General features: G+C 40.7%; 1 pseudogene; it reads right to left on the bottom strand.

Moving 5' to 3' along the window:
* Positions 1 to 17,838: 17,838 nt before the first annotated feature.
* On the bottom strand, positions 17,839 to 18,283 carry LOC147378795 (tubulin-specific chaperone A pseudogene; annotated as a pseudogene).
* Positions 18,284 to 19,209: the final 926 nt, after the last annotated feature.

The raw sequence follows: 19,209 nt of genomic DNA, 5'->3' as shown, positions 1-19,209 counted from the left end.
ATAAGTATTGCTACTCCTGCTTTCTTTTGGTCTCCATTTGTGTGAAATGTCATTTTCCAGCCCTTCACTTTCAGTCTGTATGTGTCCCCTGTTTTGAGGTGGGTCTCTTGTAGACAGCATATATAGGGATCTTGTGTTTGTATCCATTCAGCCAGTCTTTGTCTTTTAGTTGGGCCATTCAACCCATTTACATTTAAGGTAATTATTGGTAAGTATGATCCTGTTGCCATTTACTTTGTTGTTATGGGTTTGAGTTTATACACCTTTTCTATGTTTCCTGTCTACAGTAGATCCTTTAGCATTTGTTGAAGAGCTGGTTTGGTGGTGCTTAATTCTCTCAGGTTTTGCTTGTCTGTAAAGCTTTTGATTTCTCCTTCATATTTGAATGAGATCCTTGCTGGTATAATAATCTGGGTTGTAGGTTTTTCTCTTTCATCACTTTAAGTATGTCCTGCCATTCCCTTCTGGCCTAAGAGTTTCTATTGAAAGATTAGTTGTTATCCTAATGTGAATCCCCTTGTGTATTATTTATTGCTTTCCCTTGCTGCTTTTAATATTTGCTCTTTGTGTTTGATCTTCGTTTATTTGATTAATATGTATCTTGGGGTGCTTCACTTTGGGTTCATCCTGTATGGACTCTCTGGGTTTCTTGGGCTTGGACGGCTATTTCCTTCCCCATTTTAGGGAAGTTTTCAACTATTATTTCCTCGAGTATTTTCTCATGGCCTTTCTTTTCATCTTTTTCTTCTGGGACTCCTGTGATTTGAATGTTGGCGTGTTTAACATTGTCCCAGAGGTCTCTGAGGTTGTCTTCATTTATTTTAATTCTTTTTTCCTCTCTGCTTCATTTATTTCAGCCATTCTATCTTCCAACTCATTTATCCTATCTTCTGCCTCAGTTATTCTACTGTTTGTTCCTTCCAGATTGCTTTTGGTCTCAGTTTTTGCATTATTCATCATTGATTGACTCTTTTTTATTTCTTCTGAGTCCTTGTTAAACATTTCTTGCATCTTCTCAATCCTTGTCTCTAGTCTATTTGTAATTCCATTTTGTTTTCAAGATTTTGGATCATCTTTACTATGATTAATCTGAATTCTTTTGCAGGTAAACTCCCTATCTCCTCCTGTTTGTTTGTTTTGGTGGGCATTTATCGTGTTTGTTTACCTGCTGAATATTTCTCTGCCTTTTCATCTTGTTTAAGTTGCTGGGTTTGGGGTGGCCATTCTGTAGTCTGGGAGTCTGTGGTTCCTCTTTACTGTGGAGGTTTCTTACTGTGGGTGGAGTTGGACAAGTGGTTGTCAAGATTTCCTGGTTAGGGAAGCTTGTGTCTGTGTTTTGGTGGGTGGAGCTAGATCTCTTCTCTCTGGAGTGCAATGAAGTGTCCAGTAGTGGGTTTTGAGGTGTCTATGGGTTTGGTGTGACTTTTGGCGGCTTGTATTTTAATGCTCAGGGTTATGTTCCTGCTTTGATGGAGAATTAGTTTCATATGTCTTGCTCTGAAACTTGTTGGCTCTTGGGTGGAGCTTGGTTTCCGTGTAGGTATGGAGGTTTTTGGATGAGCTCTTGTTGATTAATGTTCCCTGGAGTCAGGAGTTTTCTGGAGTTCTCAAGTTTTGGATTTAAGCCTCCTGTCTCTGGTTTTCCATCTTATTCTTACAGTAGCCTCAAGACTTCTCCATCCACACAGCACTGATGATAAAACATCTAGATTAATGATGAAAAGATTCTCCACAGTGAGGGACACCCAGAGAGGTTCACAGAATTACATGGAGAAGAGAAGAGGGAGGAGGGAGATAGAGGTGATCAGGAGGAGAAGAGTAAGTGAGTGAATTTGTTCAGTCATGTCCAACTCTTTGTTACCCCATGGACTCTAGCCTACCTGGTTCCTTCGTCCACGGGATTTTCCAGGTAAGAATACTGGAGTGGGTTGCCATTTCCTTCTGCTAGAGATCTTCCTGATGCAAGGATTGTACCCGGGTGTCCCGCACTGTAGGCAGATGCTTTGCCATCTGAGCCACCAGGAGAAGAGGCGGAGTCAAAAGGGGAGAGAGTAACTCAGCCAGTAATCAATTCCCTATGTGCTCACCAGAGTTTGGAACACCCAGAGAGGTTCATGGAGTTACATAGAGAAGAGAAGAGAAGAGAGAAGAGAAGAGAAGAGAAGAGAAGAGGGAGGAGAGAGATAGAGATGACCAGGAAGAGAAGTGGGGTTCAAAAGGGGAAAGACTAATCTAGCCAGTAATCGGTTCCCTAAGTGTTCTGAGTGCTGAAGAATTGATGCTTTTGAACTGTGGTGTTGGAGAAGACTCTTGAGAGTCCCTTGGACTGCAAGGAGATCCAACCAGTCCATTACGAAGGAGATCAGCCCTGGGATTTCTTTGGAAGGAATGATGCTAAAGCTGAAACTCCAGTACTTTGGCCACCTCATGCGAAGAGTTGACTCATTGGAAAAGACTCTGATGCTGGGAGGGATTGGGGGCAGGAAGAGAAGGGGACGACGGAGGATGAAACGGCTGGATGGCATCACTGACTCGATGGATGTGAGTCTGAGTGAACTCCGGGAGTTGGTGATGGACAGATAGGTCTGGTGTACTGCGATTCATGGGGTTGCAAAGAGTCGGACACGACTGGCGACTGAACTGACTGACTGACTGACTGAAGTGTTCTCCACAGCCCGGAACACCCAGAGAGATTCAGAGTTAAGTAGAGAAGACAAGGGGGAGGGTGGCGATAAAGGTTATTTGGGGGAGAAAAGGGAGAGTCAAAAGGGGAGAGAGCAATCAAGCTAGTAATCATACCCTTAAGTAAAAATGGGCACTGAATATTGGATTCCTAAAGGTACAAAACTGATAACAAATACCAAAATGCAAAGATTAAAAGTCTAGAGTAGAGGTTAGACTGTCAAAAATATCATATTAAAAATGCAAAATTTTTTGTATTTTGGAGCCCCCCAAAATAAAGTCTGACACTGTTTCCCCATCTATTTCCCATGAAGTGGTGGGACCAGATGCCATGACCTTAGTTTTCTGAATGTTGAGCTTTAAGCCAACATTTTTACTCTCCTCTTTCACTTTCATCAAGAGGCTTTTTAGTTCCTCTTCACTTTCTCCCATAAGGGTGGTGTCATCTGCATATCTGAGGTTATTGATACTTCTCCTGGAAATCTTGATTCCAGCTTGTGCTTCTTCCAGCCCAGAATTTCTCATGATGTACTCTGCATATAAGTTAAATAAGATGTCCTTTTCATTATAGGGGACTGGAATGCAAAAGTAGGAAGTCTAGAAACACCTGGAATAACAGGCAAATTTGGCCTTGGAGTACAGAATGAAGCAGGGCAAAGGCTAATAGAGTTTTGTAAAGAGAATGCACTGGTCATAGGAAACACCCTCTTTCAACAACACAAGAGAAGACTCTACACATGAACATCACCAGATGGTCAACACCGAAATCAGATTGATTATATTCTTTGCAGCCAAAGATGGAGAAGCTCTATACAGTCAGCAAAAAGAAGACTGGGAGCTGACTTTGGCTCAGATCATGAACTCTTACTGCCAAATTCAGACTTAAAATGAAGAAAGTGGGGAAACCACTAGACAACTTAGGTATGACCTAAATCAAATCCCTTATGATTATACAGTGGAAGTAAGAAATAGATTTAAGGGACTAGATCTAATAGACAGAATTCCTGATGAACTATGGATTGAGATTCATGACATTGTACAGGAGACAGGGATCAAGACCATTCCCATGGAAAAGAAATGCAAAAAAAGCAAAATGGCTGTCTGGGGAGGCCTTACAAATAGCTGTGAAAAGAAGAGAAGTGAAAAGCAAAGGAGAAAAGGAAAGATATAAACATCCGAATGCAGAGTTCTAAAGAATAGCAAGGAGAGATAAGAAAGCCTTCCTCAGCAATCAATGCAAAGAAATAGAGGAAAACAATATAATGGGAAAGAATAGAGATCTCTTCAAGAAAATTAGAGATACCAAGGAAACATTTCATGCAAAGATGGGCTCGATAAAGGACAGAAATGGTATGGACCTAACAGAAGCAGAAGATATTAAGAAGAGGTGGCAAGAATACACAGAAGAACTGTACAAAAAGGATCTTCATGACTCAGATAATCATGATGGTGTGATTACTCATCTAGAGCCAGACATCCTGGAATGTGAAGACAAGTGGACCTTAGAAAGCATCACTACGAACAAAGCTAGTGGAGGTGGTGGCATTCCAATTGAGCTATTTCAAATCCTGAAAGATGATGCTGTGAAAATGCTTCATTCAATATGCCAGCAAATTTGGAAAACTCAGCAGTGGTCACAGGACTGGAAGAGGTCAGTTTTCATTCCAATCCCAAAGAAAGGCAATGCCAAAGAATGCTCAGACTACCACACAATTGCACTCATCTCACATGCTAGTAAAGTAATGCTCAAAATTCTCCAAGCCAGGCTTCAGCAATATGTGAACCGTGGACTTCCAGATGTTCAAGCTGGTTTTAGAAAAGGCAGAGGAACCAGAGATCAAATTGCCAACATCCACTGCATCATGAAAAAAGCAAGAGAGTTCCAGAAGAACATCTATTTCTGCTTTATTGACTATGCCAAAGCCTTTGACTGTGTGGATCACAATAAACTGTGGAAAATTCTGAAAGAGATGGGAATACCAGACCACCTGACCTGCCTCTTGAGAAACCTATATGCAGGTCAGGAAGCAACAGTTAGACCTGGACATGGAACAGCAGACTGGTTCCAAATAGGAAAAGGAGTTCGTCAAGGCTGTATATTGTCACCCTGCTTATTTAACTTATATGCAGAGTACATCATGAGAAATGCTGGGCTGGAAGAAGCACAAGCTGGAATCAAGATCCTTTACACATAAAACCCTAAAGACATCACCAGAAAATTACTAAAGCTCAACATTGAGAAAACTAGGATCATGGCATCTGGTCCCATCACTTTATGGGAAATGGATGGGGAAACAGTGGAAACAGTGTCAGACTTTGTTTTTTGGGGCTCCAAAATCACGGCAGATGGTGATTGCAGCCATGAAATTAAAAGACACTCCTTGGAAGGAAAGTTATGACCAACCTAGATAGCATATTCAAAAATAGAGACATTACTTTGCCAACAAAGGTCCGTCTAGTCAAGGCTATGGTTTTTCCTGTGGTCATGTATGGATGTGAGAGTTGGACTGTGAACAAAGCTGAGTGCCACAGAACTGATGCTTTTGAACTGTGGTGTTGAAGAAGACTCTTGAGAGTCCCTTGGACTGCAAGGAGATCCAACCAGTCCATTCTGAAGGAGATCAGCCCTGGGATTTCTTTGGAAGGAATGATGCTAAAGCTGAAACTCCAGTACTTTGGCCACCTCATGCAAAGAGTTGACTCATTGGAAAAGACTCTGATGCTGGGAGAGAATTGGAGCAGGAGGAAAAGCAGACATTGGAGGATGAGATGGCTGGATGGCATCACTGACTCGATGGACGTAAGTATGAGTGAACTCCAGGAGTTGGTGATGGACAGGGAGGCCTGGCGTGCTGCAATTCATGGGGTCACAAAGAGTCGGACATGACTGAGTGACTCAACTGAACTGATCTGAATCAATGAATATAGTAAAGTTTCAGGATACAAAATGAACACACAGAAATCCCTTGCATTGCTATACACTAATAATGAGAAAACAGAAAGAGAAATTAAGGAAACAATCTATTCACCATTGCAACAAAAAGAATAAAATACTTAGGAATAAATCTAGCTAAAGAAACAAAAGACCTATATATAGAAAACTATAAAACACTGATGAAAGAAATCAAAGAGGACACAGTTAGATGGAATAATATACCATGTTCATGGATCTGAAGAATCAATATAGTGAAAATGAGTATACTACCCAAAGCAATCTATAGATTCAATGCAAGGCCTATCAAGCTACCTATGGTATTTTTCAGAGAACTAGGAAAAATAATTTCACAATTTGCATGGAAATATAAAAAAAATCTTGAAAAGCCAAAGCAATCTTGAGAAAGAAGAATGGAACTGGAGAAATCAACTGCCTGACTTCAGACTATACTACAAAACTACAGTCATCAAGACAGTATGGTACCAGCACAAGGACAGAAATATAGATCAATGGAACAAAATAGAAAGCCCAGAGATAAATCCATACACCTATGGACGCCGCATTTTTGACAAATGAGGCAAGAATATACAAGGGAGAAAAAGCAATCTCTTTAACAAGTGGTTCTGGGAAAACTGGTCAATCACTTGTGAAAGAATGAAACTAGAACACTTTCCAACACCATACACAAAAATAAACTCAAAATGGACTAAAGATCTAAACACAACACCAGAGCTACAAAACTCCTAGAGGAAAACATAGGCAAAATACTCTTTGACCTAATCATAGCAGGATCATCTATGACCCACCACCCAGAGTAATGGAAGTAAAAGCAAAAATAAACAAATGGGACATAATTAAACTTAAAGGCCTTTGCACAACGAAGTGAACTATATCCAAGGCGAAAAGACAGGCTTCAGAATGGGAGAAAATAATAGAAAATTAAACAACTGACAAAGAATTAATCACAAATATACACAACGAACTCCTGCATCTCAATTCCAGAAAAATAAGCGACTCAATAAAAAAAATAGGTCAAAGAACTAAACAGACATTTCTCCAAAGAAGACATACAGATGGCTAACAAACACATGAAAAGATGCTCAATATCACTTATTATCAGAGAAACACAAATGAAAACCCCAATGAGGTATCATCTCACAGCAATCAGAATGGCTATCAAAAAGTCTACAAGCAAAAATTGCTGGAGAGGGTGTGGAGAAAAAGACACCGTCTTACACTGTTGGTGGGAATGCAAATTAGTACAGCCACTATGGAGAACAGTGTGGCGAATCCTTAAAAAACTGGAAATAGAACTGCCATACGACCCAGCAATCCCACTACTGGGCATACACACCGAGGAAACCAGAATTGAAAGAGACACGTGTACCCCAATGTTCATCGCAGCACTGTGCAAAATAGCCAGGACATGGAAGCAATCTAGATGTCCATGAGCAGATGAATGGATAAGAAAGCTGTGGTACATATACAAAATGGAATATTCAGTTTCAGTTCAGTCGCTCAGTTGTGTCCAACTCTTTGCGACCCCATGAATCACAGCACTCCAGGTCTCCCTGTCCATCACCAACTCCCAGAGTCCACCCAAACCCATGTCCATTGAGTCGGTGATGCCATCCAACCATCTCATCCTCTGTCGTACCCTTCTCCTCCTGCCCTCAATCTTTCCCAGCATCAGGGTCTTTTCCAATGAGTCAGCTCTTCGCATCAGGTGGCCAAAGTACTGGAGTTTCAGCTTTAGCATCAGTCCTTCCAATGAACACCCAGGACTGATCTTCTTTAGGATGGACTGGTTGGATCTCCTTGCAGTCCAAGTGACTTTCAGGAGTCTTCTCCAACACCACAGTTCAAAAGCTTCAATTCTTCAGCACTCAGCTTTCTTTATAGTGCAACTCTCACATCCGTACATGACCACTGGAAAAACCATAGTCTTGACTAGATGGACCTTTGTTGACAAAGTAATGTCTCTGCTTTTTAATATGCTGTCCAAGTTGGTCATAACTTTTCTTCCAAGGAGTAAGTGTCTTTTAATTTCATGGCTGCCATCACCATCTACAGTGATTTTGGAGCCCAGAAAAATAAAGTCAGCCACTGTTTCCACTGTTTTCCCATCTATTTGCCATGATGTGTTGGGACCGGATGCCATGATCTTAGTTTTCTGAATATTGAGCTTTAAACCAACTTTTCACTCTCCTCTTCCACTTTCATCAAGAGGTCTTTAGTTCTTCTTCACTTTCTACCATAAGGGTGGTGTCGTCTGCATATCTGAGGTTATTGAGATTTCTCCTGGCAATCTTGATTCCAGCTTCTGCTTCTTCTAGCCCAGTGTTTTTCACGATGTACTCAGCATATAAGTTATATAAGCAGGGTGACAATATATATTCTTGACATACTCCTTTTCCTATTTGGAACCAGTCTGTTATACCATGTCCAGATCTAACTGCTGCTTCCTGACCTGCATACAGATTTCTCAAGAGGCAGGTCAGGTGGTTTGGTATTCCCACCTCTTTCATAATTTTCCACAGTTTATTGTGATCCACACAGTCAAAGGCTTTGGCATAGTCAATAAAGCAGAAATAGATGTTTTTCTGGAACTCTCTTGCTTTTTCCATGATCCAGCAGATGTTGGCAATTTGATCTCTGGTTCCTCTGCCTTTTCTAAAACCAGCTTGAACATCTGGTAGTTCACAGTTCACGTATTGCTGAAGCCTGACATGGAGAATTTTAAGCTTTACTTTAATAGTGTGCGTTAGTTCAGTCAGTTCAGTTCAGCCGCTCAGTCGTGTTGGATTCTTTCTGACCCCATGAATCGCAGCACGCCAGGCCTCCCTGTCCGTTACCAACTCCCAGAGTTCACTCAGACTCACGTCCATTGAGTCAGTGATGCCATCCAGCCATCTCATCCTCTGTCGTCCCCTTCTCCTCCTGCCCCCAATCCCTCCCAGCATCAGAGTCTTTTCCAATGGGTCAACCCTTCGCATGAGGTGGCCAAAGTACTGGAGTTTCAGCTTTAGCATCATTCCTTCCAAAGAAATCCCAGGGCTGATCTCCTTCAGAATGGACTGGTTGGATCTCCTTGCAGTCCAAGGGACTCTCAAGAGTCTTCTCCAACATCACAGTTCAAAAGCATCAATTCTTCGGTACTCAGCCTTCTTCACAGTCCAACTCTCACATCCATACATGACCAGAGGAAAAACCATAGCCTTGACTAGACGGACCTTTGTTGGCAAAGTAATGTCTCTGCTTTGAATATGCTATCTAGGTTGGTCATAACTTTCCTTCCAAGGAGTAAGCGTCTTTTAATTTCATGGCTGCAGTCACCATCTCTAGTGATTTTGGAGCCCCCAAAAATAAAGTCTGACACTGTTTCCACTGTTTCCCCATCTATTTCCAATGAAGTGATGGGACAGGATGCCATGATTTTTGTTTTCTGAATATTGAGCTTTAAGACAACTTTTTCACTCTCCACTTTCACTTTTATCAAGAGGCTTTTTAGTTCCTCTTCACTTTCTGCCTCAGCTATTAAAAAGAATTCATTTAAATCAGTTCTAATGAAGTGGAAGAAACGAGCTTATAGAGTGAAGTAAGTCAGAAAGAAAAACACCAGTTTAGTATATTAACACATATATATGGAATTTAGAAAGATGGTAACAATGACCCTATATGTGAGCCAGAAAAAAAGACACAGATATAAAGAACAGACTTTTGGACTCTGTGGCAGAAGGCACGGGTACAATGATTTGCGAGAAGAGCATTGAAACATGTTTATTATCATATGTGAAATAGATCACCAGCCCAGGTTCGATGCATGAGTCACGTGCTCATGGCTGGTGCATGGGGATGACCCTGAGGAATGGGATGGGGAGCAAAATGGGAGGGAGTTTCAGGATGCGGGACACTCGTACATCCATGGCTGATTCATGTTAATGTATGGCAAAAACCAGCACAATATTGTAAAGTGATTAGCCTCCACTTAAAGTAAATAAATAAAGGAAAAAGAAAAAAGAAAAAAAAAAGATGTGGACACGACTTAGTGACTAAACAGCAATAATGATAGTAATAGTAGTAATAATAGTAGTTACAATAACATTAGTGTTAGTCAAAGTTCACCTGACTGTGTGTGATACAATTTCATCATAGCTTCAGCTTCAATCGTAAAGAGATGCTTATTGTTAAGTACCCAAGGGCAATTTGTGCTACTGAAGGCAGGGCCTAGGGCTGCCTGAGTTGAAACCCTCTCTGAGCTGGGCCCCTTTTTCTCTTTCTCTCTTCCTTCCTTCCTTTTTTTCCTTCTTTCCTGCTCTTTTTCTTTTGCCTCAGTGCTTATTGCTTTCACTGTTTGCATTTAATCTCTTTAAAAACCAACTTCAGGCATGTGGCTGAATGTGGTTACCCCACAGAAGTAGCCTCAGGTCCAAGCTGACATATCTTTAGCCTAAATAATGAACAAAGGAAAACTAATATCTTTGAATCCCTATTCTAAATTCCTGAGAGAGAGAGAGAGATGGAATTTTTATGGGCCCTGGTGTGTTCATCTTTGTTCTAGTCAGTTATAGGCAAGGACAAGGTGACACTATGGGCAGATACCCCAAGAATTATTCATAATATTATCAATATTTACAGTAGTAATAGATGCCACTTATGGGATTATGTAATGTGTTAAATGCCTGCATGTATTATCTCATTTAATTTTCATAACGTTAGCAAGGTAGATATTATCCTTATTTTACAAGTGTGAAAGCTGGAGATTTAAGAGTGAAGTAACTTCTGTCCCAAGACATGAGTAGAAAGGCTTCAGTTTGAGCCTACATTTGCTTGGCCACAAAGCTCTTGTCTCCTTCAGGGAGATATCTTATTTTTTGTGTGTGTTTAAACTGTTAAAGTATAATTTTCCTAAGGTTACAAATCATGACTGATGCAAATGTAAAACAAACATACATCAAAGAGCTTATTCAGCTCACCAGTTAATGAGGGAACAAATAAAACATCAAAGCCAGCCTGAAGAACACTTGAAGATTTAGGTATTATAGGTAATTTAATAAAGAAAGTAGTTACTGGGCTAGATACAACACTGCTGAAAGTACTATAGGAACATAAACTGTAACCTTTGGGTAATTTACTGTCTTTAGTGAGATAATCTTATCTTGTTCAGGGAATCATCTGCATCTGTAAGGTGGTGTTTGCTTTCTTTGTGTTGGTGTAACTGTGTATTATACAGCTGATCTCTAGGAGGAGTCCTTGATGCTCTGGTGTCAGAGTTGGGGGCACCATAATGTTTTGGTCCTCTCCATGTTGATAACTAGAACAGTTTCCCAGGAATGTTGAGGGCATGGTGTTGAGAAACAAGACTTATAAAAACATCAGGTAGGTACCCAGCCCCTGATGTACTCTCTGGAAAAAAAGGATGCAAATAAATGAGAATGAAGATCACATACTCTTTCAATAAATAATGCTTGTTCTTATTGAAATGCTGCCTGACTCACTTGCCTGGAGTATCAGCTGCTTTGGGTCCAGGGTGGGAAATCAGTTTCATTTTTCCTCAAAAATAAATATATAAATACATTAAACAATACAATGAAAACCACTGTTTTCTGATATAATGACCTATGTCCCCATACACGGAGACACTAGCTTTGGGAAGTCAAAATAAGATGGTTAGGAAATAAAATGAAAATGCATATATTTTGTTACAAAGCACAATAACAATAACTTACCTATTCCTGCCCAAATGCTGCCTGTCCTTACAGGGGCTGTTCCCCCCAACATCTCTCCCCTCTGGCCCTCTAGGCTACTGACCACTCCCTTCTTAGATGCTCTCCTGCTCTCATGATCTGATGAACACACTGTAACTAAATGGAACAACTCCTCTTGTGTTGTATGCATATGCAGAGCTGCACTCCCTAAGAAAGAAAGAAAGTGAAGTGGTAGTCACTCGGTCATGTTTGACTCTTTGCCATTCCATGGACTGTAGCCTGCCAGGCTCTTCTGTCCATGGGGAATCCCATGGTAAGAATACTGGAGTGGGTAGCTATTTCCTTCTCCAGGGGATCTTCCTGATGCAGGGATAGAACTTGCATCTCCTGCATTGGCAGGTGGATTCATTGCCATCTGAGCCACCAGGGGATTTTAAGAGCAAGGACTTAACTTTGTTTTCATTTGCACAGTGTTTAGGATGCTGGGCACAGGGCAGTGGTGTGGGTGGGGTAGAAAGAATATGTACTTTGGACATAGGTTATCCTGGGGTTAGACCTAGCTCTGGCACCTATTGGCTTGTGACCTTAGAAAGATTGCTTAATCGCTGTGAATCTAGGTATCTTCACAGGCGAAACAGGGATAATAATGGTGATGGTGCCACACATAAGACACTTCATAGACTTTGGAGTCTAGCGATGGAAAATAGGACTCAAATTCCTGTTTACCTAAAGATGTAAAGTCAGCTTAGAGCAAAATAACCCTGATGTTACCTGGACTAATGGCATTTCTCTCCCCATCCAGGTATGAGGAAGTGTCTGCTGAGAACATTTGGTTCAAACTGGAACAGACATATTTGGGCAGAGTTGTCAAGCTGGCAGAGTTTACTTTTTATTCTATCTTTGGAGCTGTGAGGGTTTCCATCTAGATTTAATCAGAGTTGAATTAGTCAAGTCTGAAAGTGAAAAGTGAAAGTGAAGTCACTCAGTCATGTCTGATTTTTTGCGACCCCATGGACTGTAGCCCACCAGGCTCCTCTTGTCCATGGTATTTCCAAGGCAAGAATACTGGAGTGGGTTGCCATTTCCTTCTCTAGGGATCTCCCTGACAAAGGGATTTAACCCTTGTCTCCTGCACTGGCAGGCAGATTCTTTAGCACTGAGCCACCTAAGCAGCCCGCATGACAAGCTGCCACAATTCCTTGAGAACTGGCCTCAAAGAAATGGAAACAAATTGATCCTGTAACAGAAGATTAACTGTACCTAGAACAACCAACATGACACTGGTCAGTCCACTGATAACCAATTTGAAGATGACTGTCAGAGCTGACTGTGTTGTTTTTGCATGGAGCCTTCTCCCTCTGTCTACAATAGCTCTCACCCTCTGATTGTCAGTAGTGGGAGTCAGCCTTTGGACAGACAACACCCTTACCCTCAAGTTGCTGGCATCCAAAATAAAGCAAACTTCTTTTCACCAATCAGGCCTCTTTTTGGCTTTTGAGTGGCAAGCAGCTGAACCCCACTTTTTGTAACAATCTGTTCAACATTTCTATAATTTTGTTATTTCAAGACTGTTATATAAATGGAATCATACAGGATGGAAAATTTTGCGATTATCTTTTTCACTCAGCATATTTTCCTAATATTGATCCAAGTTACTGCATGTATCACTAGTTCATTCAATTTTTATTGCTGAGTCTTACTCTGCATCACGGATGGACCATTCTTGCCACTCATTTATTGAAAGAAATTTGCATTGTCTCAATTTTTGTCTATAATGATTAGAGTTGCTAAGAATAGTCCTTGAATGTAAGTTTTCATTTCTCTGGGATAGATATCCAAAAGTGCAGTTGGTAAGCACGTTTAATTTTAAAAGAAACTGCTAAACTATTTTCTAGAATGGTTGTTCTGTTTCACATCACTATTAGCAATGTACGAGTGGTCCAGTTTCTTAGCATACTCACCAGGTTTTATTACTATATTTTATTTTAGCCATTTTGATAAATGATATCTTTTCACTTGTTTTTCTCTTTCTGACTTACTTCACTTAGTATGATAATCTCTAGGTCTTTCCAAGTTGCTGCAAATCACAATATTTCTTTCTTAAGAAAGAATGGCTGAGTGGTATTCCATTACATACATGTAGCACATCTTTATTCATTCATCTATTGATGGATATTTAGGTTGCTTCTATGTATTGGCTACTGTAAATAGTGCTGCTGTGAACATTGGGGTATATGTACCTTTCTGAATTAAAGTACTCTCTGGTTATATGCCTAGGAGCAGAATTGATGGATCATATGCAACTCTAGTTTTAGTTTTTTAAGAAACCTCCATACTGTTCTCTTTAGTGGCTGCACCAACTTACATTCTTGCAAATTGTGTAAGAGGGTTGCCTTTCTCCACATCCTTGCCAACCATTGTTATTTGTTGTCTTTTGGATAATAACCATTCTGACAGGTATAAAGTTAAATCTCATTGTGGTTTTGATTTGCATTTCCCTGATAATGATTGATACTAAGCATATTTTTATGTACTTGTTGGGTATCTGTTTGTTGTCTTTAGAGAAATGTCTATCCAGTTCTTCTGCTCATTTTAAAATTATTTTTTTGATGTTGAGTTGTGTGAGTTCTTTGTATATTTTGTTTATTAAACCTTTAACGGCTATATCTTTGCACTTACCTTTTCCCATTCAACAGACTGCTTTTTCACTTTGTTGATAGGTTTTCTTAACTGTACAAAAGCTTTTTAGTTTGCCATAGCTCCACTGGTTTATTTTTACTTTTGTTTTCCTTCCTTGAGGAGACTTCCAACAAAATATTGCTAAGAATGTCAAAGAGCATACTGCCTATTCTTTCTTCTAGAAGCTTTATGGTTTCAGATCTTACATTAAAGTCTTTAATCCATTTGAGTTTATTTTTGTATATAGTGTGAAGAAATAGGCCAGTTTGATTCTTTTGCATGTAGTTCTCCAGTTTTCTCAACATCTTTTATGGAAGAGGCTGTCTATTCCCTATTGAATTAGTCAAGTCTGAAAGTCAAAAGTAAAAGTGTAGTCGCTTAGTCATGTCTGACTTTTTGCAACCCCATGGACTGTAGCCCACCAGACTCTGTCCATGGTATTTCCAAGGCAAGAATACTGGAGTGGGTTGCCATTTCCTTCTCTAGGGATCTCCCTGACAAAGGGATCTAACCCTTGTCTCCTGCACTGGCCTCAGGCAAGGTATGTTATTTGCCTCCAAACCAACAATAGTTGGTTATTTCAGGTTATTTCAGGCAAGGTATGTTCTTGCCTCCTTAGCTATAGATTAATTTACCATGTAACTGTGGGTTTATCTATGGGGTCTCTATTCTGTTCCATTTGTCTATTAATAATTTTGCACCAGAATCATAGTTTGTGTGTGTATGCTAGTTGCTCAGTCATGTCAGGCTTTTTGTGACCCCATGGACTGTAACCCGCTAGGCTCCTCTACCAATTATCCAGGCAAGAATGGCAAGGAGTGGGTTGCCGTTTCCTTCTCCAGGGGATCTTTCTGAACCAAGGATTGAATAGTTATTTCAAGTTGCTAATCTCTTAATTTTGAACTCATTCTGATAATCCTGCATTTCTACCCCTCCCCTTACAGTTAAAGTTTTTAACATCATATTTTACATGTTTTGTGTGTTTTTTTTTTTTATGTGTATGTCTTAACTATTTGTTTTGTGTATGTTTTTGTTTTGTGTATGTCTTAGCTATTTGATTGTAGATATAAATGGTTTTTACTACTTTTGTCTTTTAAGCTTCTTCTAGCCTTATAAGTGATTGTTCTACTACCTTTAGTGTATGTTACCTTCAGCAGTGAGATTTTTCCTTTCATAATTTTCATATTTCTACTTGTGGTCTTTTTTTCCCCCAGGCTTAGAAGAGTCCCTTTAACATTCTTTTAAAGCTGGCTTAGAGGAGCTGAACTCTTTGAGCTTTTGCTTGCCTTTAAAACTTTTTGTCTCCTTCAAATCTGAATAATAGCTTCAATGAGTAGTGTATTCTTGGTTGTAGATTTTTCATTTCATCACTTTGTATATCTTGCACCCATTCCCTTCTCATCTGCAAAATTTCTGCTGAAAAATCAGTTGTTTATCATACAGAGTTCCCTCATATGTAACTTTCCTGGTGGCTCAGATGGTAAAGAATCCACCTGCCATGTGGGAGACCTGGGTTTGGTCCCTGGGTTGGGAAGATCCCCGGGAGAAGGGAACAGCTACCCACTCCAGTATTCTGGAGAAGTCCATGGACTATACAGTCCATGGGGTTGCAAAGAGTCAGACACAACTGAGTGACTTTCACTTGCATATGTAACTAATTGTTTTTCCCTTTCTGCTTCCATCTTTAGTATTTGCCCTTTTAATTACAGTGTGTCTTGATGAAGATCTCTTTGGGATCATCTTGTTTGGGACTCTCTGTGCTGCCTGGACCTGGATGTCTGTTTCTTTTCCCAGGTTAGGGAAGTTTTCAGTTATTATTTCTTCAAATATTTCCCTGCCCCTCCCCCTCTCTCTGGAGTTTCCCTCATAGCCCCGTTGGTAAAGAATCTGACTGCAATACAGGAAACCTGGGTTTAATTCCTGGGTTGGGAAGACCCTCTGGAGAAGGAAATGGCAACCCACCCCAGTATTCTTGCCTGGAGAATCCCATGGACAGAGGAGCCTGGTGGGCTACAGTCCATGGGGTTGTAGGAGTCAGACACGACTTAGCAACTAAACCACCACAACCACTCCCTTTCTTTTCTTTTTGGACCCCTAATAATGCAAATGTTAGTAGACTTGATGTTCTTTCAGAGTTCTCTTTAAATTCCTTCTTTGGATTTTTTTTTTTTTTTAATGTTCAGCTTGGGTGGTTTCCACTATTCTGCCTTCTGATCCATTCTTCTGTATCATCTAATCTATTGTTGATTCTTACTAATATATATTTTATTTTAGTCACTTCATTTATATTTGGTTCTTCTTTACATTTTCTAACTTGTTAAACTTTTCACAGTTCTTCTGAGTTCATTGGGCATCTTTATGATCATTACCTTGAACTCTTTATTAGGCATATCACTTATTTTCACTTTGCTCAGTTCTTCTTCTGAGTTTTTGTCTTATTCTTTTGTTTGGACTATATTCCTCTGTATTTTCATTTTGCCTGACTCTCTTTTTAGTTCTACATATTGGGTATATCAGGTTTACCAGGTGGTAAATCATCTGCCTGCCAATGCAGGAGACTCAGGAGATGTTGATTCACTCCCTGGGTTGGGGAGATCCCCTGGAGAAGGAAATGGCAACTCACTCCAGTATTCTTGCCTGAGAAATCCCATGAACAGAGGAGCCTGGCAGGCTACAGTCCATGGGATTACAAAAGAGTCAGACACAAACTAGCAACTAAACAACAACATCATTGGTATATCAGTTACATTTTCCAGTCCTGGAGAATCACCTTATGTGGGAGATGTGTGTGTCCCAGCAGAGCACTCCCCTCTGTTCCTGGACCTCTGTGTTCTAGGGGTGCGTCTTGTTTGTGCTGCATGGGTCTGGGTGATGTGATCGGACAATCACAGAGCTGGCTCCTGGCCCTACTGGCCGTCAGGTCTTTCCTCATGTGAAGGTTGCCAGTCACTGTAGGAAGGGCTAGTCCCAGAGGAGTGGCTAGTTGGGGGTTCCAGGGAGTCCTGGGGCTGGTGCCATTTGTGGCTGTATGTGGTTCTTCTCATAGCTGGCTGCTTGAGACTTGGTTTCAGGACTGACTCCAGCTGACTGGTGGGCAGTGAGCCCCAGGCAAGAGGCTAGAGGGAAGATTCCGATCTGATATATGTCAGCACCAGTGTTTTTGTGGGGGAGTAAGATGCCCAAAATGGCTTCACCACTGTCTCTGTCTCTAGGAAGAGTGTCAGCTGCCTCCTGGAGACTCTCCAAGATCAGCAGGTAGGTCTGATCCAGGCTTTTTTCAAATTACTGCCTCTGCACTGGGTCTTGGAGTATGAGATTTTGCCCTTCAAGAGTGGAGTCTCTGTTTCCTACAGCTTCTGACTCTCCTAAAGCAAATCCCTGGCCTTCAAGACCAGATCTTCTGGGGGCTTATCTTCTCAATGCAGGATCTTTGGCTGGGGAGTTTCTACCCCTCACTCCTTGGAGAAAACCTCTGCAGTTGTGATTATCTTTCTTTATGGAAGTCGCCCACCTGGAGTTTGGGCCTTGACTGTACCGTGAATCCACCCCTCCTACATGCCTCTTTGTGGTTCCCTCTTTATGTCTTTAGTTGTAGGAGATCTTTTCTGCTAGCCTTCAGGTTGTTCTCCTAGATAGTTACTCTGTAAATAGTTGTAATTTTTTTTTGTATGAAAGAAGCAATTTTATTAGATGAACTCATTTATTTGACACATTAAATTAGGCAAAGAAAAATATATGCACTGCATAAAAAGAATCACATTTTTGTACTACTTGAACACATAGCAGTGGTCAAAAATAATAAATTGTGGAATGGATCCCAGGATTTAATGCAAAAAATACCCTGTACAGAAAAATTCAGGCTTCTAATTTCACTGAATCCAGTACTAAACGTGCCTTCTTATATTTCTCAGCTTCTTTCAAGTCTTTTTCACTCTCTAATAACTGCAGAAGATCAGTGTGTGCAGCTTCCAACCTGTGCTGGCAGTATGGAATCACCATCCAGGACTCCTGCAGGATCTCAGCCTGTTTTTTAATAGCATAGTTTTCACCATCTTTGGCTTTCATTTTTTTCAATCTTTTCTTCTTGTTGTTTTGCTTCTTTTTCATACATCATTTTTTCTTTGACCAATCACTTCACCACACCAGTTTTGATCTTGATCTGCCTCACTCGAGGATTGGCCGTGGTCCCTCGAGTGCTGCAGAAAGGAGGGGCTCAAATAGTTGTAATTTTCTTGTGCTTGTAGGAGAAGGTGAGCTCAGGACCTTCTTACTGTGCCATCTTGACCACTCCCTGCCCAAAGTCTTTCAATATTTTATTTTTAAATTAAAAGAAAACTATGTGCCTATGCTAATTTTAATTTCATAACACCTTTGGTTAACTGTCAAAAATTCTGTAAGTGAATTGAGAGTTTTCTGCCTGATTTTTCACCTGGACTTTGAGTGTGAATGTGTGTATGTATGTATGTGTGATATATATGTAGGCTGAAAACAATGCAGCTGTGACCCTTTGGTGTGATTTTCCTTTTGTGACAAACTACAGTGAATTCCCTGTATTAAGACCTATATTGTTTTTGTTCACTGATGGATGAAAGTAAAAACAGGTCAGAGCCCACACTGTAGCTTTTCTATTTTAAGTATGTGACATACATTGAGCTCAGTTCTCCAAGTGGGGTCTTCCTTGCTACAAGCACTTTTCTCATCTTCATGAGCCATGGGTTGAGGAGCTCCTCCAGGACTTCACATGCACACACCCAACACCTGCATGCAGGTTTAGGATGGACACAATGTCTGGACTCTGCTGGGCTGTTTGCTGGTGAAGGGAGAGGGAGGAGGTATTTCTCCTCACAAAGGGGTTAAGTGTCTTCCCAGTATCAAGCTTCAGCAGAAGGCTGTGGGGAGAGGGCCCAGGGTGATGCCAATGAGGCCAGAATGAGGAGAGTGAGGGTGCAGTGCCACCAAGGCCCTGCTTGAGTGTTAAGAGCTTAGTTCCTTTTATTTCATTAGTTTTAGGAGATGGTCCTTCTTATTACCCTGTTTTGAAAGTGAGAAAATTAAAGTTTAAAGGTTGGTTGGTTTGTTGTTGTTTAATTGTTAAGTCATGTCCAACTCTTTGGCCAACCCATGGACTGTAGACTGCCAGGCTCCTGTGTTCATGGAATTTTCCAGGCAAGAATACTGAAGTGGGTTGCTATTTCCTTCTCCAAG

This window comes from Bos grunniens, chromosome 2 (assembly GCF_055505025.1).
Source record: "Bos grunniens cultivar Pamir isolate PY7600 chromosome 2, Bosgru_T2T1.0, whole genome shotgun sequence".
Lineage (NCBI taxonomy): Eukaryota > Metazoa > Chordata > Mammalia > Artiodactyla > Bovidae > Bos > Bos grunniens.
This window is presented reverse-complemented; position numbering and strand designations above follow the sequence as displayed.